At 38.3% G+C, this 21,040-nt stretch overlaps 1 pseudogene; it reads left to right on the forward strand.

Annotated features, from left to right (window-relative positions):
• Window positions 1–9,816: 9,816 nt before the first annotated feature.
• LOC109677607 (SANT and BTB domain regulator of class switch recombination pseudogene) lies at window positions 9,817–11,626 on the forward strand (annotated as a pseudogene).
• The last annotated feature ends 9,414 nt before the right edge of the window (window positions 11,627–21,040 follow it).

A 21,040-nucleotide genomic window follows, 5' to 3' on the forward strand; every position in this document is an offset into this window, starting at 1 on the left:
TGTCATCCTGGAAGAAAAAAATGGAGAATTCTCAAAGAGACTGCAATTATTCAGGAATGAACATCACAATGGGAATACCCATGCCTTAGCAAACTCTGTATTCAGGCAGGCAAAGGGAGACAGGAGTTTCTAAAGTTAAAATGAGAAGGGTTACTAAGTTGTGGTGAAACAATTATCCTTGCCTGCAAGCATCAATAGCAAGGGTCTCATCAGTCCAAGGTCAAGCAGGCTGGGCAGATGCCCTCATGAATTAATATGATTTTGTGCAGTGTTGCAGTGGTCTTTGGGCTGGACCAAGGTTCTGGGAGAGTATCTTGTGACAGTTCTTGTTATCTGACACAGGTGTCTAAGATCTCTGCCTTCATAACCTTCTGGCTTTATTTTATTTAGTTAGTTTTTGATAGAGTTTGACACAAGTGACTCCATTCTGACTCTGACAACTTGCATAGGGACTAGTTGAGATTGTTTTGTTATACTCTTGTGGAAACTGAGATGAAAACAAGGAAGTGGCTGCCCAGTCACTGACTACTAGCAAGTGACAGTGACCATGACAGTCCATAAGCATGTCATAGCCCAGTGCCCTTTCACCATATCCCCACTTTTTCAGGCTTCTGTGTTCTGCAGTGTACTAGCACGTGTGTCTCGCAGTTTTCTACCTGCACTATTCCATGACATGTGATAATAATAGAGATAATGGAGGATGGGTATTGTTACAGATTCACACATGTCCTCCAAAAAGATATTGGTGTCCTAAACGCCGTGGTCCATGACTATGATCTTATTTCGAAATAGGAATAAAGAAAAATGATTTCCTTACTCGGAACACTTCTGACCCGACATAAAATGGTGGGCTGTCCAAGCCAGGAAATTCTCCAGTTCCATGCAGAATCCAACAGGGTACCCTACACTTAAATTCTGGCACTAAGTAGCCAGAGTTAGCACAGATCCCGCAGGTCAAGTGCTCAGTCTCACAAAACTTCCCCCCTCCAAGCCCTCTTCAGATGCCAATCATAACTAATGAATCCTCAGCTTTCCCACTCTTCTGTTCAACCGGGGTACAAATATCAGTGGTCCCCAGGACTCGCTTCTCAAGTGTGCTAATTTGATATGATGGCTAACAGAGTTCAGGGAAACCCTTCACTTGCTATTAGTGGTTTATTACAAAGGACACAGATGAACTGTCAGATGAAAAAGCAGTTAGGGCAAGATGCAGAAAGGTTACAAGCACAAGGATTTCTTTCCCCATGGAATTTGGGGTACACTACATGCCCAGCAAGTGGAAGTGTTCCTCAACCCAGAAGCATTCTGAACTCCATCATTTAGAGGTTTTAGGGGCATTTCATTGTGAAGACATGATTGATTTAATCATTAGCCATTAGTGATTGACTCAATCTCCAACCCCTCTCTCCTCCCAGGAGGTCAAAGGTGAGGCAAAGAATACCAGCCCTTTAGATCTTGAATGTGCCCCAAAGGCTTCTGCATTGAAGACTTGAATCACAGCTGATGGCACTGTTGGGAGGTGGTGAGGCTAGTTGGAGGAAGAGGGTCATGGGAGGATGCCTTGAAGGTAATGTTGGGGCCCTAGCCCTTTCCCTACCCTGTTTCCCAGTTACCATGAGTTGAGCAGCTCTAATGCAGCACATGCTCCCTGCCAAGATATTCTGCCTCACCACAGCCCCAAACCAACAGAGTCAAGTGACAATGGGCTGAAACCTCTGGAACCATGAGCCAAAATAAGCTTCTCTTTCTTTAAGTTGATTTTCTCAGCTAATTTGTAATAACAATGAAAAGTGACTAATCCACATGCCTTGATTCTTGATCCTAAAGCTGTCTGGAGAACCCCACCACCAGTTATTCATTATCATACAAAAAAACGACTCATCACTTCAGAGATTTCCGTGGTCTTAGAAACCCTTGTGTTGGTAATTGGAGTCTAAAGACTAAAATCAGTTTTATGGCAGCCCCAAGAAACCGATTGGGGCATCTGTGATATTTAACATTGAGACAACAGAATTGTAGACCTCTTATGATTTTACCAGCTGGTAGTAAATGTAGTTACATCTAGAATAATACCTACTGGCTTTCAGATGAGTTCCACGATAATAGAAAAAACAAGGACTAAAAACTATCCAGATGATTGTACTTGGCCCTAAACATAAGAAGCTTTTGCTTCCAAAGGGCTCTACTCCATTGATTCTGGGGGTGAGGGGAGCCCTGTACTCTCACCCCTGTGCCTGCTTCACAAGACTCTCCAGGATGTGGTGCTTGTCTACCTTCAAGAATCATTCCTGGCCTCCCAGATCTAAGCTCTGTGTGTTATCCCAGGGTTTCCCTGATCATATGTATCAGCTAAGACTGCATTTGGCTGCATGTAACAGACACTTACCTATAATGGCTTAACCAAAGATACAGCCTGCATTGCAGTAGCTGCAAAGGAAGGCCACAGGACCAGGACTCTTCCAACTTTGTGCTCTGCCATTCTTGGCATATGTTTTCCATCCCTAAAAGCTCAAGATGGCTACTATGTTTCCAGGAACTGAATCTATGTGCCAGAAAAAAGGGAAGAAGGTAATAGAATAATAAAAAGCAAATAGCAACTTCCAGTTAAATCTTTTTCACCAGAAAAACAACTACCTTCCCCAAAGCACTGTCCAATGCACTTACATTTCATTGGCCATTATTTGCTGATACAGGTACCCAAGAAATGTCTGTAGAGGAGTCTGGAGAGACCAGTATTTTGACTGAGTGTAATACTTCCTCAAATGAATCATGGTTGTGTAATAAAACAGGGAGAAGGGATATCTCATAGGCTTTTAGCAATGTGACAGACAGCACAGGACACACAAAATTGGTGGAAAATATAAAACTATTTTTTTAAATTTTTGATAGCTAAGCATTTACTTTAATATATATTAGAAAAATAATCACAAAATCGAACTTGAGATTTTATAAATGTTTATGTTTGTAATGATATTAAGAGAATAGCAAAACAAGATGGTAAAATGATTTAAATAAAAATAGTAAATAAAATTGTACTGTTGGTTTTCAGAGAAAATCCATGATTCTTAAATTGCTACAGTTTGGGAAATGCTCATTGAATTTCTCAAAACATGCTCCACTATTTCAATTCCCTGAGCCTTTTTTGCATTTCACCTTGAGTTTTCTTATTCCTTCCTGCCTAGACAAATCCTAAATGTCTGCAAAACTTTTCTCAAAGGTCACATCCTTTGTGATTTCTTCCCTAAGATTACCCAGTACTTGTTACCTCCCTTAGTTTTCCTCCAGAATGTGGCACATATCCTGTACTGCCAACATTTCCTTCTATCAGTCAGATTTGCCTATAACAATGGTGAATAACAAGCAATCTCCAAAGGTTTACAAATACAAATATCTGGTTCTTGCTCACGTTGCAGTTGTGGATTTTAGGCTGTGACTCTGATAAACTGTGACTGAGTTGGGTTTGAACCACATGTTTTTTCAGTTCAAGTATCCAAGCTAATGAAGACTACTGCCCCTCAATCATAAATGTGACATTCTCATGGTATAGAGTGCAAACACAGGAGAAAAATTGAAATACCTCTTAAAATCTCTGCTTGCATCTGCTAAACCATCATTTCCACTCACAATTCCATAGACTAAAGCAGGTCACATCATCATATCTAATGTCATATCTAATGTCCCCCTATAGGGGAGTGAGAGTAAATATTTTCTGAATAATGATATCAACTTCAATACTTCTGTTGTAATAATTTATACCCCTGTCTTGTCACTAAACTGAACTCTTGAAAGGTAGAGACAAGATCTAGTGGATATTTATCATGTTTTTTAATATATCTTTTATTCATACGTGCATACAATGTTTGGGTCATTTTATCATGGTTTTTGAGGATGGTTATCCCAAGTTAAAACCCAGAAACTCACTTTACCAGTTTCCCTTGCATCTAGGGCAGTTATGCATGTGACTTGGTCTCCTCCAATAAGATGAACGCATGAGACACTTCAGTTCAGATGCAACACTCAAAAGAAGGAAGTAACCATGCAGAATACATCCCAATCAAATAGACATCTGCCTTCAGCCATGGCTGCTAATTGAGAAGCCTCCTTCCTGTGCCACCAGCAGAGAATTCACTGGAGCAGTCCTGAGGTAGAAACTGGCACTGGAGCTACCAATGATGATCAATAGTTGGTCCTCCTAGAGGTTATGTGAGTTACTGAATATCCTTTTTGATAAATTTCTTTTCTGCCTAAATTAGCTAAAACAGATTCTGTTGCTTACAAAAAGTGAGCTTGACTGATGCACTGTATCTTATCATAGCACCCACCATGGAGTAGATAGTGCAGGTTTGCTGGAAGAAAGCAATTAACAAGGTGGGTTTTGGTGGCTTACTCCTGTAATCCTAGCTACTTGGGAGACTGAGATTGTGAGGATTGTAGTTCCAGGCCACCCTGGGGGAAAACCAATGGCTGGACTCAGTGGTGTGCACCTGTCATCCTGTCAAAGGTAGAAAGCATGAAGTAGGAGCATCACAGTCCTGCTGGCCCAGGCAAAAAGTGAGACCCTATCTCCAAATTAACCAGAGCAAAAAGGCTTAGAGGCGTGACTGAAGTGGTAGAGCATTTGCTTACCAAATGTGAAATCCTTAGTTCAAACACCAGTACTGCCAAAAAAAAAAAGCAATTAATAATTGAGGATAGCCAATTTATTGAGTGCTTACTGTATGCCAGGTATTAAATGTCTACAATATTTAAGTTAATTTTTTCATTTAATCTTTATATTTTTAGGTAGATACTATTGTCCCTATTACATTGGTCAAGACACTGTACACAGAAATTAAGAATAAATAACTATCAGAACATCCAATGATGAACAGCAGATCTTGTGGGAGACATGACCTTTCTTGAACTGCTTTGATTAAAAACTATGTTCCTCAGAACTTTGCAGGTATCTGACAAAATCGGGGTCTTTCTGGTCTTGAATGGACATGTGAAGTCTCATGGTGTCTTTCCTGTCAACCCATACAGGAGACATTTAACAGACTCTAAATCTGAGACAGTCATTTAACACTTCTTATCATATTTTTCTCCAGTTCTTATTTCATCAGAGAAAGTTTTATACTTCTCCTTGAATGATCTCTGGGGGCTGAAGGACTGGAAAAGCTTTTAAGAACATTGTCTCAGAAGCTCCACCAGCCTTTTTAGGAAAATGGCTCTGAAATAATTCAGGTATTATTTTTAAATTGTCACTAACTGAATTAACCCTTCAGCTGCTTTCAGAGAAAGCATTATCACTTTCATTTTGTTAATCTTCTTTTCCAAGATTAAATACCCAGAGTAAAGTTAGAATGAATTCTGCAACACCCTGGAAGATCATCACTTAGAGGAGCCTTTCTGCACCATCTTACAAGTATAAACTTCAGCTGATTTTATTGATGTGGGGTAGCTTTCAGTAGGAAAAATAAAGTGAGATACAGACAATTACAAGACAGGTTATCATCTCTATGACTAGTTTTTCTTGATCTCTGTGTAGGATTCCTTCCAAAAAACATTTGGCCTTTTCACAAGGACTGAGAACCCCTTCTCTCCCTGCATGCCCCAATCTGTGTCTCCTCCTTCCTATTTTTTTTGTACATTAGGAAGGAAGGAAGATAACAATTGAAAGAGCCAGATGAGTTCCACACTAAGTGTTAAATAAAAACACATGTTCTTCAATTTCCAGAAACCATTATGCACCCAATTGAAAGGGTATGAAATTGAGACTAATAGTAAATGTCTGGGGGTGTGAGCAACAGATCTGAAATTCAAACTTCTAGTGCAGTGTCCATTTACTATAGTATATGGTCCTAAGCCCAAACAGACCAACACAGGTGAAGTTTTAAAACTAAGGATGAAAATTCTTAAAAATACAAACAGATAAAGCAAAAAGCTGGGCCAGCTGCAGAAGGCTCTCCTCCAAGCATGTTGACCTGCAGGCAAGACATATGTACTTCCTACTTAGACCACCCATAAGACCAGTGCTATATGCTTTGTGAATTACTCTGATGTTCTTTTTTGATAATAGAGTATTTCATCCATGAAAATAGTTCATCCAGAGACTGGTTAAATCTGAGACGTCAGTCAACTTCAAAGCCTGTTGTAGGACATTTCTCTTGTGCTGGGTGGAATGATGGCCCCACAAGATATATAATCTTACCTGATTTCAAGCTCCTACATAAGTGCAATCTCCTTCAAACCTTTATCCTAAGAAAGAAAGGTGTTTGAAAACTAGGGTAGGCAAAAAATGAGGTACAGCAAGATGGTGGCTTCAACCACACACATCATTTGACCAATCCATCCTTACCGGAGTTAAGGAAGCCACAGGAGAGACCATAGTGCTTGAATTTAGTAAAACAATAAGAAAAGATGCCTTGAATAAAGCAGGAAGGAAAGAGCTGACTCTTCCACGATGGTGCTGAGAAACAGAAGAATGAGACCTGTATCTCTCACCACAAACAAAAATCAATTCCAAATGTATTAAAGTCAGTAAAATCAGGAATGCAAAAGGGAAGATAACAACAAACACCATGGAAATCCATGAAATCATCAGAGACTACTTTGAGAACCTGTATTCTGAAAAATTTGAAAATCTTGAAGAAATGGACAGATTTCTAGATACTAATGATCATCCAAAACTGAACCAAGAGGACATTAATCACCTGAATAGATCTATAACACAAAATGAAATTGAAGCAACAATAAAGAGTCTCCCAAAAAAGAAAAGTCCAGGACCTGATGGATTCTCTGCTGAATTCTATCAGATATTTAAAGAACTAATACCAACCCTCCTTAAACTGTTCCACGAAATAGAAAAGGAAGGAAAACTACCTAACGCATTTTATGAAGCCAGTATTACACTTATCCCAAAACCAGGCAAAGACGCCTCCAAAAAGGAGAACTATAGGCCAATCTCCTTAATGAACATCGATGCAAAAATACTCAATAAAATAATGGCAAACAAAATTCAGCAACACATCAAAAAGATCATTCACCATGACCAAGTCGGCTTCATCCCAGGAATGCAGGGGTGATTCAACATACGGACATCTATAAATGTAATACAGCACATTAATAGAAGAAAGACAAAAAACACTCGATCATCTCAATAGATACAGAAAAAGCCTTCGACAAGATCCAACACCATTTCATGATAAAAGCTCTAAGAAAAGTAGGAATAGAAGGAAAGTACCTCAACATTATAAAAGCTATATATGACAAACCTACAGCCAACATCATACTCAATGGTGAAAAACTGAAACCATTTCCCCTAAAAACAGGAATGAAACAAGGATGCCCACTATCTCTACTCCTATTCAACATAGTACTGGAATTCCTAGCCAGAGCAATCAGGCAAGAAGAAGGAATAAAAGGAATACAAATAAGTAAAGAAACTGTCAAACTATCCCTATTTGCAGACAATATGATCCTATACTTTAAAGACCCAAAAAAACTCTAACCAAAAACTCCTAGACACTATCAACAGCTATATCAAGGTGGCAGGATATGAAATCAACATAGAAAAATCATTAGCATTTCTATACACTAATAATGAACAAACTGAGAAAGAATATATGAAAACAATTCCATTTACAATAGCCTCAAAAAAAATCAAATACCTAGGAGTAAACTTAACAAAAGATGTGAATGACCTCTTCAAGGAAAACTATAAAACCCTGAAAAAACAGATGGAGGAAGACTACATATGGTGGAAAGATCTCCCATGCTCATGGATTTGTAGAATCAACATAGTAAAGATGGTTGTACTACCAAAAGCAGTTCATTTGCATGAACAAATGAGACGTCATAAAACTAAAAAGCTTCTGCTCAACAAAAGAAATGGTCTCTGAACTGAAGAGACCACCCACAGAGTGGGAGAAAATATTTGCCAGCTAAACATCAGACAAAGGACTGATAACCAGAATGTACAGGGAACTCAAAAAACTAAACTCTCCCAAAATCAATAAACCAATAAAGAAATGGACAACTGAACTAAATAGAACTTTCTCAAAAGAAGAAATTCAAATGACCAAAAAAACACATGAAAAAATGCTCACCATCTCTAGCCATAATGGAAATGCGAATGAAAACCACACTAAGATTCCACCTCACTCCTGTTAGAATAGCCATCATCAAAAACACCATCAACAGCAGGTGTTGGCGAGGATGTGGGGAAAAAGGAACACTTGCACACTGCTGGTGGGAATGCAAGGTAGTGCAACCACTCTGGGAAAAAATTTGGAGGTTTCTTAAAAAATCTAAACCTAGATTTGCCATATGATCCAGCAATCCCACTCCTGGGGATATACCCAAAGGAATGCAACACAGGTTACTCCAGAGGCACCTGCACACCCATGTTTAGTGCAGCACCATTCACAATAGCCAAGTCATGGAAACATGCCCCACCACTGACGAATGGATTAAGAAAATGTGGTATTTATACACAATGGAATACTATTCGGCCATGAAGAAGAATGAAAATCTTATCATTTGCAAGTAAATGGATGGAACTGGAGAACATCATCCTGAGCGAGATTAGCCAGGCTCAGAAGACCAAAAATCGTATGTTCTCCCTCACATGCAGACTTAGATCAAGGGCTAATAGAGCAAGGGGATTAGACTTTGGTCACATGATAAGATGAGGGCACACAAGGGAGGTATGAGGATAGGTAAGAAACCCAAAAAACTTGATAGCATTTGATGTCCTCAATGCAAAGGAACTAATGCAGAAACTTTAAAGTGACAGAGGCCAATAGGAGAAGGGGACCAGGAACTAGAGAAAAGGCTAGTTCGAGAAGAACCAACTTAGAATGTAACACATATATACAGGAAAGCAATGCGAGGAATCTCCCTGTATAGCTATCCTTACCTCAACTAACAAAAACCCCTGGTCCTTCTTATTATTGTTTATACTCTCTCTTTAACAAAATTAGAGATGAGGGCAAAACAGTTTCTACCTGGAAGCGAGGGGATGTGGGGGATGGGGGTGGGAGGGAGGGAGAGGGGGTGGGGGCCAAGGGAAGGAGTGGGGAGAAGGGCAGAGAAATGACCCAAACATTGTATGCACATATGAATAAAAGAAATAAAACAATGTATTAAAGACTGAAATATGATAAGTGAAACTGAAATGAGTAGAAAAAAAATACAGGGATGTGCTTTAGGACTTTGGGATAGACAAAGAATTTTTGGACAAGATCTCAGAAGCACAGGAAATAAGAGCAAAAATAGACAAATGGAGTTACATCAAGCTGAAAAGATTCTTCACTTCAAAGAAAATAATTAACAGAGTAAAGAGACTACCTACAGAATGGGAGAAAATACTTGCAAACTACACATCTGACAAGGAGCTAATATCCAGAATATATATGAATATCAAAAAATTTACTTGCAATGATCTAAATAACCCAATTAAATGTAGGCAACAGACTGAAATAGATATTTCTCAAAATGGGCAATAGGTATATGAAAAAATACTCAACAACAGTAATCCTACAGGAAGTGCAAGTTAACACAACAGTGGCACATAAATCATCTGGCTGGTGTCAAAAAACAAAAGGGAGGGGGTTTCGGGCATGAGCTTGGATGGTGCTGGCCACTGCAGAGGACAGAGTCACAGCAAGGGCCATCACGGGCCTGTGGAGATGAGGAAATTGAGACACAGAGATTATCTGAACCAGATAATACCTAAAATGGTTGGTAGAACCAGGATGCAAAGTTAGACAGTCTGAATCCAGAATCTACACCCATAATCACTACACTATACTGACCTTCAATAAGTTTCCAAAGATGAGTCATGGATATTCAGAAATAACAGCTTCCTGAACAATAATAACCAAACGGTATTGAACATGGTTCTCTAGCCAATGGTTGGAATCCTTCCACCATTAACTGTGAGACTTGGCAGGACTTGTGCCTGTATTAACACCCAAAAAGTGTGGAAAGCTGAAAAGCAGTGGAAATTCACCTGTTGGCAATCAGTAAAATTCCCCAGTGGCTACTGGAGAGAGTCCTGTTGAAACTTTAGCCACATACATCAAAGCCTTTGACATGCAGGGAGATTTTTCAGGAAACTCTGGTTGGTCAGGATGCTGTTTTCAAAACAGACCAAACATGGCATGTGTGTGATGCCAAAAGCTTGAAAGAAGACTTTATTTGTCCACGAGATCTTTTGATATCAGAAATGAAGTACTTTGCTGAATATTTACCTATGGATGCCCAGCACTGGGAAGAGGTGGATATTTCAATTCATTGTGATATTCACACTTTCAACTGGTTGATAGAGAATGTTAAAAGAAATGCTGAGGAGAATAAACACTGTGAGATGTCCACTTTAGAGCCAGGAAATTCATTTAAATTCTTGTTTCTTCAGAGTTTTTAAAGATGGATTTGTTAGTTGCACAATGTATTTAGTACTGCCACAAAAATATGAATGCCATAGTAACTACCCCATGCAATATGAACTATATTAATATAAAGTTTTTTACATGTATAGCTGATCTGTTCACACACAAAGAAGTTGATTATTTAAAAGACAAAAGGACAAGTTTAGGAGTAACTTTCTTTGTAAGAAGATAGATTGTTCAATCCTGAGTACTTCAGTCCAGATTCTCAGGGTAATGCAGCAACATTCTATAGATGTTGTTTGTCTAAGAACTTTTAACAAAAGAAACAGAAGGAAGAATTCCTTGCATTCCTGAAAAAAAATCAATATGGTGCTCTTCATAATCAAGGTGAAGCTGGGGATTTGATGTCTTGCCCAACTCGTAGGATACTGGCTGATCTGAACAAGCACAGAGATGTCATTGTTGTGCCCTTTTCTAAAGATACAGCTAGTGATCCTAGAGTTGGCTCCTGTGATGAAAAGTTTTTAGAATGTGACATTTTACTGGAGCCAAATACACTATGGGGGCCCCAAACTGGGGAACTCAGTACTTTCTTGTCACCATGAACCTAGACTCTTGAACTGAAACAATAGTCATTATCTTTTAAAAAAGAATGTACCACTGGATCTAAAGTCACTGAAGATGAAGTCAATGATGAAGTGTACAAGAAATGAAGGAAAAAGGAGAAACCAAAGGTCACTAAACAACCCAAAAAGCAGATGTTTTCACCCTGTGCTCTAAAAACAGAGAAGGGATCAGAAAAGTTGGTTTCTAGAGATGTGTCTCCTTTCATTGTGAGTAGGCAGAAGAATAAATATGATGCCACACGATCTTGGAGATTCAACCAGGATGCAGAGACGTTGAGCAGATGTCTGAAATTACAGGGTGCCTAATAAGAATGAGATTGGGTGAACAGAATGGAGTCAAGTCAAAGGAAGCAAAGGAGTTTGCAGGAGGCATTTATTCCAGGTTCAAAGCACAAGTCAAAACCTCAGTGTCAATCAGTGCACAGCAAAGCAAGTCAGAGAAAAGTGCAACGTGTAAAAGTCATTTTGGTCAAGGTCGTCCTGCATAAAGCATCTTAAAATATAAAGAAAGAGGAGACACACTCCTCACCCTTCACACTGCTAGCTTCTTGATCTTCAGAATGATGACTTCTAGATGTTTTATTTATTTATTAATTATTCTTGCAAACCATATAAAACTTAATGCTAAGAGAATTATATAGTTAGATTTTATGAGGATCTAATTGTAAATATGAAACTTCTTATATCTAGTTTTCTTTTAGCATGATTTTAGGCTAAGTAGAAAACAACTATTTACATATTTTACATAGTTATGAGTCCTAATATTTGTTGTCCATGATTTATTTGAAAAAGGCCCAAGTTGTCAAGTGACTAAGTTTTTTAATACCTTAAAAAATTAGAGGAAGAAAACTGGTAGTGTTACCATGCACTGATAGGAGTATGTATTTCAGGTTGTAAATCAATAGATGTAGTATTGAGAACTGAAAATTGTGTGCTGAAATTTCTTGTGATACTAATTTCAAGTTTGCATGAATATTAAGAAGTGACACAGCTCAAGACTGCATTAAATAAAGTTCCAAGATGAGATATTTCAATACTCTGTTGGGCAGAAATGGTTGATTTTTTTCAGCATTATCCCATGGAAAGTATAATGTTAATCCAACTTCTATTTCTTTCAGCTTTTGATGTTTATCCATTGGTCATCTGAGCTGGAAGTACTAGTGATAACTTCTTTCCTCTGTGAAGCCAGTGCCATTCTGAATTTGTTAAAATAATCGCTGATAGTTTTAGGACAATGAATCATTTCAGTTGTGTGAGACACTCACCACATATTTCTCAGGATTCTAAAATCCATCCATATTTCTATAGCCAATCGAATAGCCTCTTCAAATCGTTTCAAATTCTAGTTGCATTAGAGATAAGCTAAAAAATTCCCAAATACACTTGCTGGGTGAGAATTTGCATATGTTCAAGAAAAATCAAAATGAAATTCTACTTTGTAGATCATGTTTTAATTTTTCTAACCAAGGAAAAACAGTACATAGGAAGAATTTGCTCCAAATCATAAGCATGTTATAAACTATGTGCTTGGAATTACTTATATATAGGTCTCTGAAAAATTGTAAAACACGCTCTTTCTATTATTTACTGTTCCTTTGCCTTGTAGTTGAAATGTCTTCAAATTATTCGGAGAACAAACTTTGATAATGTGTGACAGAACAACTTCTTTTGAAATGATCAAGTGTTGAACTCAGTTTACATATACAGAAATCGCTTATATTTTGGTTGCTATATGAAGCTAGATGTTATTTGATTTTATAAGTTTTTGAACTTTTGAGAATTTCATTCATACAGTACATATTTGTTTCAATGGTTTGATACTTTGGAAATAGATTGTACAATATTTATTTTAAAAGTAAATTCACGGTAGTACATTGTATGTAATCCCTGTTAATCCCAGAGTCTCACTGTCGTGTTCTGTATTCTCTAATGAAAAGATTGAGTTTGTCCATGTAAACAGTTCAGTGACAGTCAAAATTAAAAAAGGAATAGTTGCTCTTTTGATTTTTAGCTGATGGTGAAAATGCAGATTGCTTCTTCATTGGAGGGGATGGTACTACTGAATTGATTTTTATAAACCAGAATTTACCAGGATTTGATTCCCTTTTAGAATCTACTTTTTATTTTGTTAAGGAGGTTCCTTCAAAATTTTAGTTGAACTCTCTTTTCTTTTTTTTGGTGGTACTGGGATTTGAACTCAAGATCTCATGTTTGCTAGGCACATGCTCTAATGCTTGATCCACTCCACCAGCCCTTTTTTGTGATGGGTTTTTTCAAGATAGGGTCTTGTGAACTCTTTGCCTGGCTGGCTTTGAACGGCAATCCTCCTGATCTCTGCCTCCTGAGTAGCTAGGATTGTAGGTGCCTGGGCTCAAACTCTTAATAGCAGTTGTTTTGCCAAATACTTTGAGGTTTATTTTACTTTACATTAATTCTAAATTGACATTTCTTTAATTGACAGCAAGTGCTGGTGAAGGTACCGAGAACAGAGAACCCTTGCACTATTGGTGGTTATAATAACTATGGTCCTCACAGAAACCATATGGAGGTTCCTCAGGTTATGAAAAATAGAATTATCACCGTGAAATCCCTTTGTACAACTTATATGCTAATACAATGTTTTTTTAAATGAAAGTGAAATTACTGTGTGATCCAGCAATATAACAGTTTCTAGTATACTAGTAATACATCCAAAAGAAATAAGGATATCAAAGAGGCATTACACACACCCATGTTTATTGCAGTACTCTTCACAATAACCAAGAGATGAAAACAAGCTACGTGACCGTCAATGTACGAGTGAATATGGGGCAACACACATACCCAACTGAACGATATTCAACCATAAAAAGAATGAATCCCGTAATTTGTGACAACAGGGATAGTAGAGATTGATAAATTAAGTGAAATAAGCTGGGCACAGAAAAACAAAAATTCGTATTTGGAATGTAAAAGAAAAAATTGATCTCATAGAAGCAGAGAGTAGAATGGTGGTCACCAGAAGCTGGGGGACAGGGGATGGAAGGGGGTGGGGAAAAGTTAATCAAAGTAATAGCTCCATAGGACTAAGTTTTGGGGTGCTGTTGCAAGGTAGGGTGACTATAGCCAACAATAATGCACTATATATTCAAAAAGCTCGAAGGACGTATTTTGAATGTTTCCCTCATAAAGAAATGATGAATCTTCATGAAGATAGGCATGTTAACCCTAATTTAACATTACATAATACGCATGTGTATATATTTGTGTGTGTGTATACACAAAATATCACAAGGTGCACTGTAAATACGGAAAATTTTTGTGTTCTATGTATCAGGTTAAGAAGTAAATTCAAATTAAATAACTAAGGAAGGTTATCACTCAGTACTGAACATACAAACCAACACAGCCTAAGGATAAAATCAGGGTTTTGAAAGCTGAGCTGCCTGGCTGTGAGTCTTGCCTCTGTGTGCTGTTCAGAGCTACGTCCTCCCTGATTTCCACCTACTGGTTCTACCCGTTATCACAGCACGATCTTGAAATCTCCAGCCATAACTGAGGATTTTTATCCACGTCCATTCTATTGCTCGTTACTTTGTATGTTTTGCCACTCTTATTACAGACATTGAAGTTTGAAGTGTTCATGTTTCTTGATGAATTTATTCCCTCACCATCATAAAATGAACCTCTTCTTCCCCGGGAAGATTCTCTGCTTGGAAATCTACTTTGTGTGATATGGATATAAGCTTAGTTAATTTTTGATTAGTATAAATCTTTTATACTTTTCTTCAATGCTTTTGTTTTAACCTATTTGTGGGTCTATATTTAAAATGAGTTTATTTTATTCAGAACATAGATGGATCTTACTTTGTTTTTTTTTGGTGGTGGTACTGGGGCTTGCAAGGCAGGTGCTCTACTACTTGAACCAAGTCCCCAGCCCTTTTTGTGCTGGCTATTGTTAAGATAGGGTCTCCCTTTATGTCTGGAGAGCTGGACCAAGATCCTCCTATTTGTGCTTCCCCCAGAAGCTGGGGATGACAGGCACACACCTCCACACCCAGCCATTGATTGAGAAGGGGTCTCATGAACTTTTTGCCTGGGTTGTCCTCAAACAGTGACTTTCCAAATCTCTTATCAGTATTTAAAGCTCTTTATGAGTCAGCTTGGGCTGCAATAACGTGATATAACAGACTGAGTGCTTAAACAACAGAAATTTATTTTCTCGTGGTCCAGAGGGTAGAAGTCTGAGATCAGAGAGCCTGGTGGGTAAGCTTCTCCTCCTGCCTTGCAGGTAGCCACTTCTTGCTATGAGCTCACATCACAAAGAGAGAGAGCAAGCTCTCTGATGTCTCCCCTTGTAAGGTCATATAATCCCATCACGAGGACTCTATCTGCACGACCTCATCTAAACTTAATTTTATCCCCAAACCTTCATCTCCAGATATGGTCACACTGGAGGCCCTTGGAGAGGGGATTACACAATCCAACCCATAGCAATCTCTATAAAAGAGAATTGATTGTATATGGGAATTCGTGAAACGATATCTGTGACAAAACTGTAAAGAGCTAAACACACACATGTACACATTTATCAATCCAAAGAAAATGGGAAATGTGAAAAACATCAGTGGTTTGTATAATATCTATATCTTGGTGATGATAACTTATTATAGTTCTATAAAATGTTACCATTAGTGGAAACTGAGTAAAGGGGTCATTGAATTTCTGTATTATTTCTGTAATCCACAATAATCTTAAAATGAAAAGTTTCAAATGCCTCTCATCAAATGAATTCAACACCAATAGAAAATCTTTGCTTGAATCAGTATTCCCAAAAGAGTTCATAAAATGAGCTTTTAAATTCCATTATTCCTTCCCTATTTGTTAGCTAATATCCTTTTATAAAATAGATATTTCTCTCATAACTGGGGCTGTTTGGTAACACCAAAGCATAGATTGTATTGGAAATGTAAAGTAAATGTTTAACTGTCTACGTAATTGACAATTTTCAAAGTAATCATATTTTAGAAATTGCCTCAAATGATAATAAGATTTTTTCTTCTTAAAAATATTATTATAGGCTCATGGATTTTTATTGAGTAGAACTTTAAATGTGCTACAATTATTACTGTTTTATGTTCAAATTGTTGATACTTTTTAAGCTGGCTTCTGGGTCTTTTTTATATTGCTATATGAAACTTTAGAAGTTTCCTTGCTTTTCGGCACAACAAGATGACTGTAGTTAATCTTGTACCCTCCCTTCTCTCTGCTACCACCTTCTTTATGGCCTCAGATTTTGAATTTGCCATTTTCCCAAGAATCTCCAGTTCTTTTTAGTAGAGAAATCAGTGGCCATCGTGGATGTTACAAGTTCTCATTGCTTCTATTACCATAGTTAGAGCTGGGAAATTGTGTGTGTGTGTGTGTGTGTGTGTGTGTGTGTGTGTGTGTGTGTGTGTCTATGCATGCATGTATGTCTGTGTGCATGTGTATATCTATGTGTATATGTGTGTGTCATGTGTCACTTAATGATGGGGACACATTCTGAAAACTGTCTTTACCCAATTTCATCATTGTGAAAATATCATAGTGTATACATCCACAATCTAGGTGGGGTAGATCAATTGCTTGGTGTGGCCTCTTGATGCAGTCAAGAGAGGTACTAAACGCAAGACAGATGAGACTACTGCCAGTGTAACGAAGCATGTTGGTTCCGAGGGAACTTTTATAAGTAGAAAGAGCACACTATAAAATAATGATTAAAAGTATAGTATAACAAACACACAAGCCAGAAACATGATCGTTTGTTATCATTAGCAAGGACCATGTATTGTACACAATCACATGTGCCAGTCTGTCCCAGGACTGGCAGTGCGCTAGGTTTGTTTCCACCAGCATCACCACAAACGCACGAGTAGTGTGTTGTCCGAGGACATTACACAGTGATGTCACTAGGCAATTTGAATTTTTCAGCAGCATAATAATTTAATGGGACCGCCATCATATATGGAATCTGTGGTACACTAAAACATTGTGCCATGCATGACTGCATATGCTGTATCGTGTGCTCTTGTCCACATTTCATTATAATGATGGCTTCACTTAATTTCTTTCACCTTACAATTGTATTTTTTCTTACAGTGATGATTAACATAATTGTTCATTTGCTCTAACCGACATTATAAAGAAATATTTTAAAAATAATAATATTGAAATTACTAAACATTTATGGAAATTTAACATTTCTTTGTACTTCTTTTATCCCTAGAAAATTCTCCTTTGAAGATTATGATGTTCTAAATATACTTGTTCTCTGTGTGGCTGTGCTGCCAACTTGACAAATAGCTAATCTTTTGTTTGTTTTCAATGCATGAGGTTTTAATTTTTTAATGGTGCTGCATTTGCATAATTTAAAGTTAAAAACTACATAGAAAAATCTACCCAGAGAAATTTTGCTCCTTCCCCTTTACCCCTCCACCATAATTAACCACTTCCTATTAGTTTTTATTAGCTTCCAATATGGTGTTTGCCAATCTTCATGGTGCAAATATTCCTGGCATGATCAATTTCAAGCCATCATGGGGATGTCAACTAGCTGGAAAAATTCCTGAAAATCAACGGTAAGTCCTTAGAAGCTGATACAAGCTATTTTCTCCAGTACATCTCTACCTGTCCTGCCTGGGCTCCATTTACACAACAAGTAGTAGCTTCTCTGAGCCTTAGTTTTTGCCTTACTTAGTTTTTATTTTTTACCTTTTTTTGCTTAATAACAATTAGGGGCCATGAAGTAGTTTTTATTAAGACTCTTCCATCAATACCTTATTTTATGTAACGATTTTTCTCTAAGTGTGAACTTGTAGAGAGATTTTGAGTGGAAAGTAAGAAAGATTTTGGTTCCAACTGACTCAGAACTTACCTCTCTGAACCTCAGTTTCTTCATTTATAAGTTGGGGAGTATCATACAAGTTTGTGATATAATCAAATAAAATGTTCAAATATAATATTAGCAATGTGTAATGCTAACACATATGAATCCTCAGCTTTTGCTTGTCACAATTCTTAGCAGTGAACCAGATTAAATAATTTAAATCTCACAATAAAATTGTTGCATATTGTAATTAGGCTCACAGAGTAGCTAGGAAACTTTCCCAAGCCAACACAGCTAGTAAGTGGTGGAACCAAGATTCCACTCAACTGTCTACCTCCAGAGGCTGTCCTCTAAAATGGGGCTGGTCCACAGCAAATTGAATTGAATTTGGGTTTCTTATGACGCGTTCATACTTGCACACTATGCACTTCAAGCATACTCACCCTCCATCCTCCTGTCTTACAATTCTCCCTTCTGCACAGTACACCTTCTACTTTCATGTCTTCTTAAAGTCTAAATTCTGCATATGACAGCAAACATGTGATATTTACCTTTCTGATCTGAATTATTTCACTTAACATAGTAATCTCCAGTTCCATCCATTTTCCTGCAAATGGCATAACTCCTTTTTGTTTATGACTGAATAATATACCAGCATGTGCATGTACCTCATCGGTTTCCTTTATTTACAAGTTACCCAGTCTGTGGTAATAAGTGAAAGGTGTTAGACTAAGAAACTCCACCTAGTCAAGGAAAGATCTTTCTAACTTGTGGGTCTTCTTGACTTCTCCAACTGTCCAATGTGTGCTCCTTCTTCCCTCATCTTCAAAACCTTCCTACTCATCCCAGATTCGTTGCTACATCTATCTGTAAGAAAAATGAAAAATGGATCATAAATGCTAAACTGGCAGCGCTACCCCGACCACACCGCAGAGACCCTCTGAACTGCCCCATTGTTTATCCAGCATAGTGGGGCACCTCCATGGGTGTCCACACAAAGAAACTGATGTCTTCATTGAACTGGTTCTTAAATACTCTCAATATTTAAGGAGTCAGGATCTTTGTTGTTTACCCATTCTTTAAATGAGGAAACTGGCTCAGACAGGTTAAATAACTTGCATGAACTGAAGAACTGATGCTAGGAGTCAGACTTATATCAATGTTTTTACCAAATGGATCCTTGATGGATATGGAAACCATCATTTCCTAGAGCACTTGGGGTAGAGACTGATTTCAGTCAGTGAAGGCTGAATTGTCCAATTGGAAAAGGTTACCCAAAATCGAAGTTGTAATCTCAAACTCTGGCATTTAACTTGTGCTTAGAATCTTGGGGCTGGCATTTATGTTTAACAACCTACCACATACTCAGTGCTGATTTAACAGAGACCTTATTGCTTTAGAAGTGGATAAAATCTGATGATGAGGTCATGATTCATTCCTGGCATTGTTGCCAGATTAACTGAGATGATGCATTCAGAGCTCAGTGTGGTGCCTGGCACTCAGTCAGCTCTCAGGAAATGCTGTCTATTTTATTATCATCAGAAGAAGCAGCACATGACAAAAGAAGATTGAGAAACAGATCTGGATTTAAAATTCAAAAATGACACTGAGTCACCGTAAGTGAGTCATGTATAGCTTAGTGTTACATCTTTAACTGCTATGAGCAAATTAGGTATTACACATTAAATGTCTAGCGCACAGTGTACACGCAATATATAGTTCAAACTTCACTCTGTTTGCCAACAGCAGAAATTTAATGAAGAGCTTTAACAAACAGGAAAGGTCCAAAACCTGCATGGTAGCTCTGCCTCTGACCATGTTTAAATGAAAAAGCCAAGTTATGGCTCAAATGTATCCCTTTCCTCCTCTGTCACATGGGTGGTTTGCAGTTCATGTGGCCCTCCCAGCTCTGATGACATTGATTCTTTGGAACATCGTGCTGATCTCCTAACAGTGCTATGAATTGACGAGCATTGTCTCCACCTTACAGATGAGGAGACAAAGGTTCAGGCTGGCAGAGACTCAGAATCACAAACTGTCAGACCATAGGTCTCTTAAAGAATGTCTAGTCTGGTGACTTGACTTTCTAAGAATCTTTGTTCATAACCTCTTCTTCAATTCTGCTCCTTTGGGGGTGGAGGGGGAACAATAGTTAATTCCTCTTTGGTCACACTGATCAGATGGGAGAGAAAGCAAGCTGCCATGGCTAGTGACTGGACAGTACACCAGTGAGGATTCAGGAGTCTCCAGTATGTGTGCCCTACCCCAGTCATGCCCTCCTGTAGGTAGTCTTATTCCCTTTTGTCAGCCCTGCCCCAACCCCTTCCAGAGCCAAGCCAAACCTTCCCTATGTGGTTGTAGAAATATCAAATTTGCCTAGTATTTAATTCTAATTAATTACATCCTATTTTGTACACAGAACATCTCTAAACATAAATAGCTGTCTAGAATTCTCCTCTTGATGTGTATCATTTTTCTCACAAACATCCACACATTTGATGGCTAAAAGGACTCAGGGGACAAGAGGCAGCTGTACTCACATCTATGATTTATCAAGCGAAAGGAGACAGAGCAGGGTCAGCAGAGGCCAGGGAGAGCCCAGAGGAATACAGATGCAGGATTCTTACGGTCTCTTTTCCAAGGTGATGGTCACATAGAATGTGCTCCTTCCTCCAGCAGTGGAATACAGCTATATGTGCACTATGTCCCACCAAATGAAGTACACTGAAGATCCCAGCTCCTGGGTTATTAGGGGCTGGCCACCTGGTCATCTGGTCCAGAAGGCACATAGATGTACACACTCACATTGTTTACACAAACCTTCAAGTCCAGCTGCCACAGCAGAGTTCAGCGCCCTCGACATATCAAACAGCCTTATCAGTTAGAGCGTTCATGGAGAATGTTCTAATACCCAAGCTCCCAAATTCTAGCCAAGAGTCAGCCCCAGTGCAGGCTTGTCTAACTAGCAACCTTAACTCTACTCTGTAAACTCTTCTTGCATATCATCATTCACTCCAGCTTGGAACAAATATAAAAACCCCTCGTGCTTATTTAGTTTTTGGATGGTTGACATTACAACTGCTTGAGAATAAGCTGATGTATGCTCACAAAGAATTGCAGGATGCTACATCACTTTTCCCTACACTGGGAACTACTAATTTAACCCATTGACCGCCACCCTGTAGTCACACCTG

This window comes from Castor canadensis, chromosome 9 (assembly GCF_047511655.1).
Source record: "Castor canadensis chromosome 9, mCasCan1.hap1v2, whole genome shotgun sequence".
Classification (NCBI taxonomy): domain Eukaryota; kingdom Metazoa; phylum Chordata; class Mammalia; order Rodentia; family Castoridae; genus Castor; species Castor canadensis.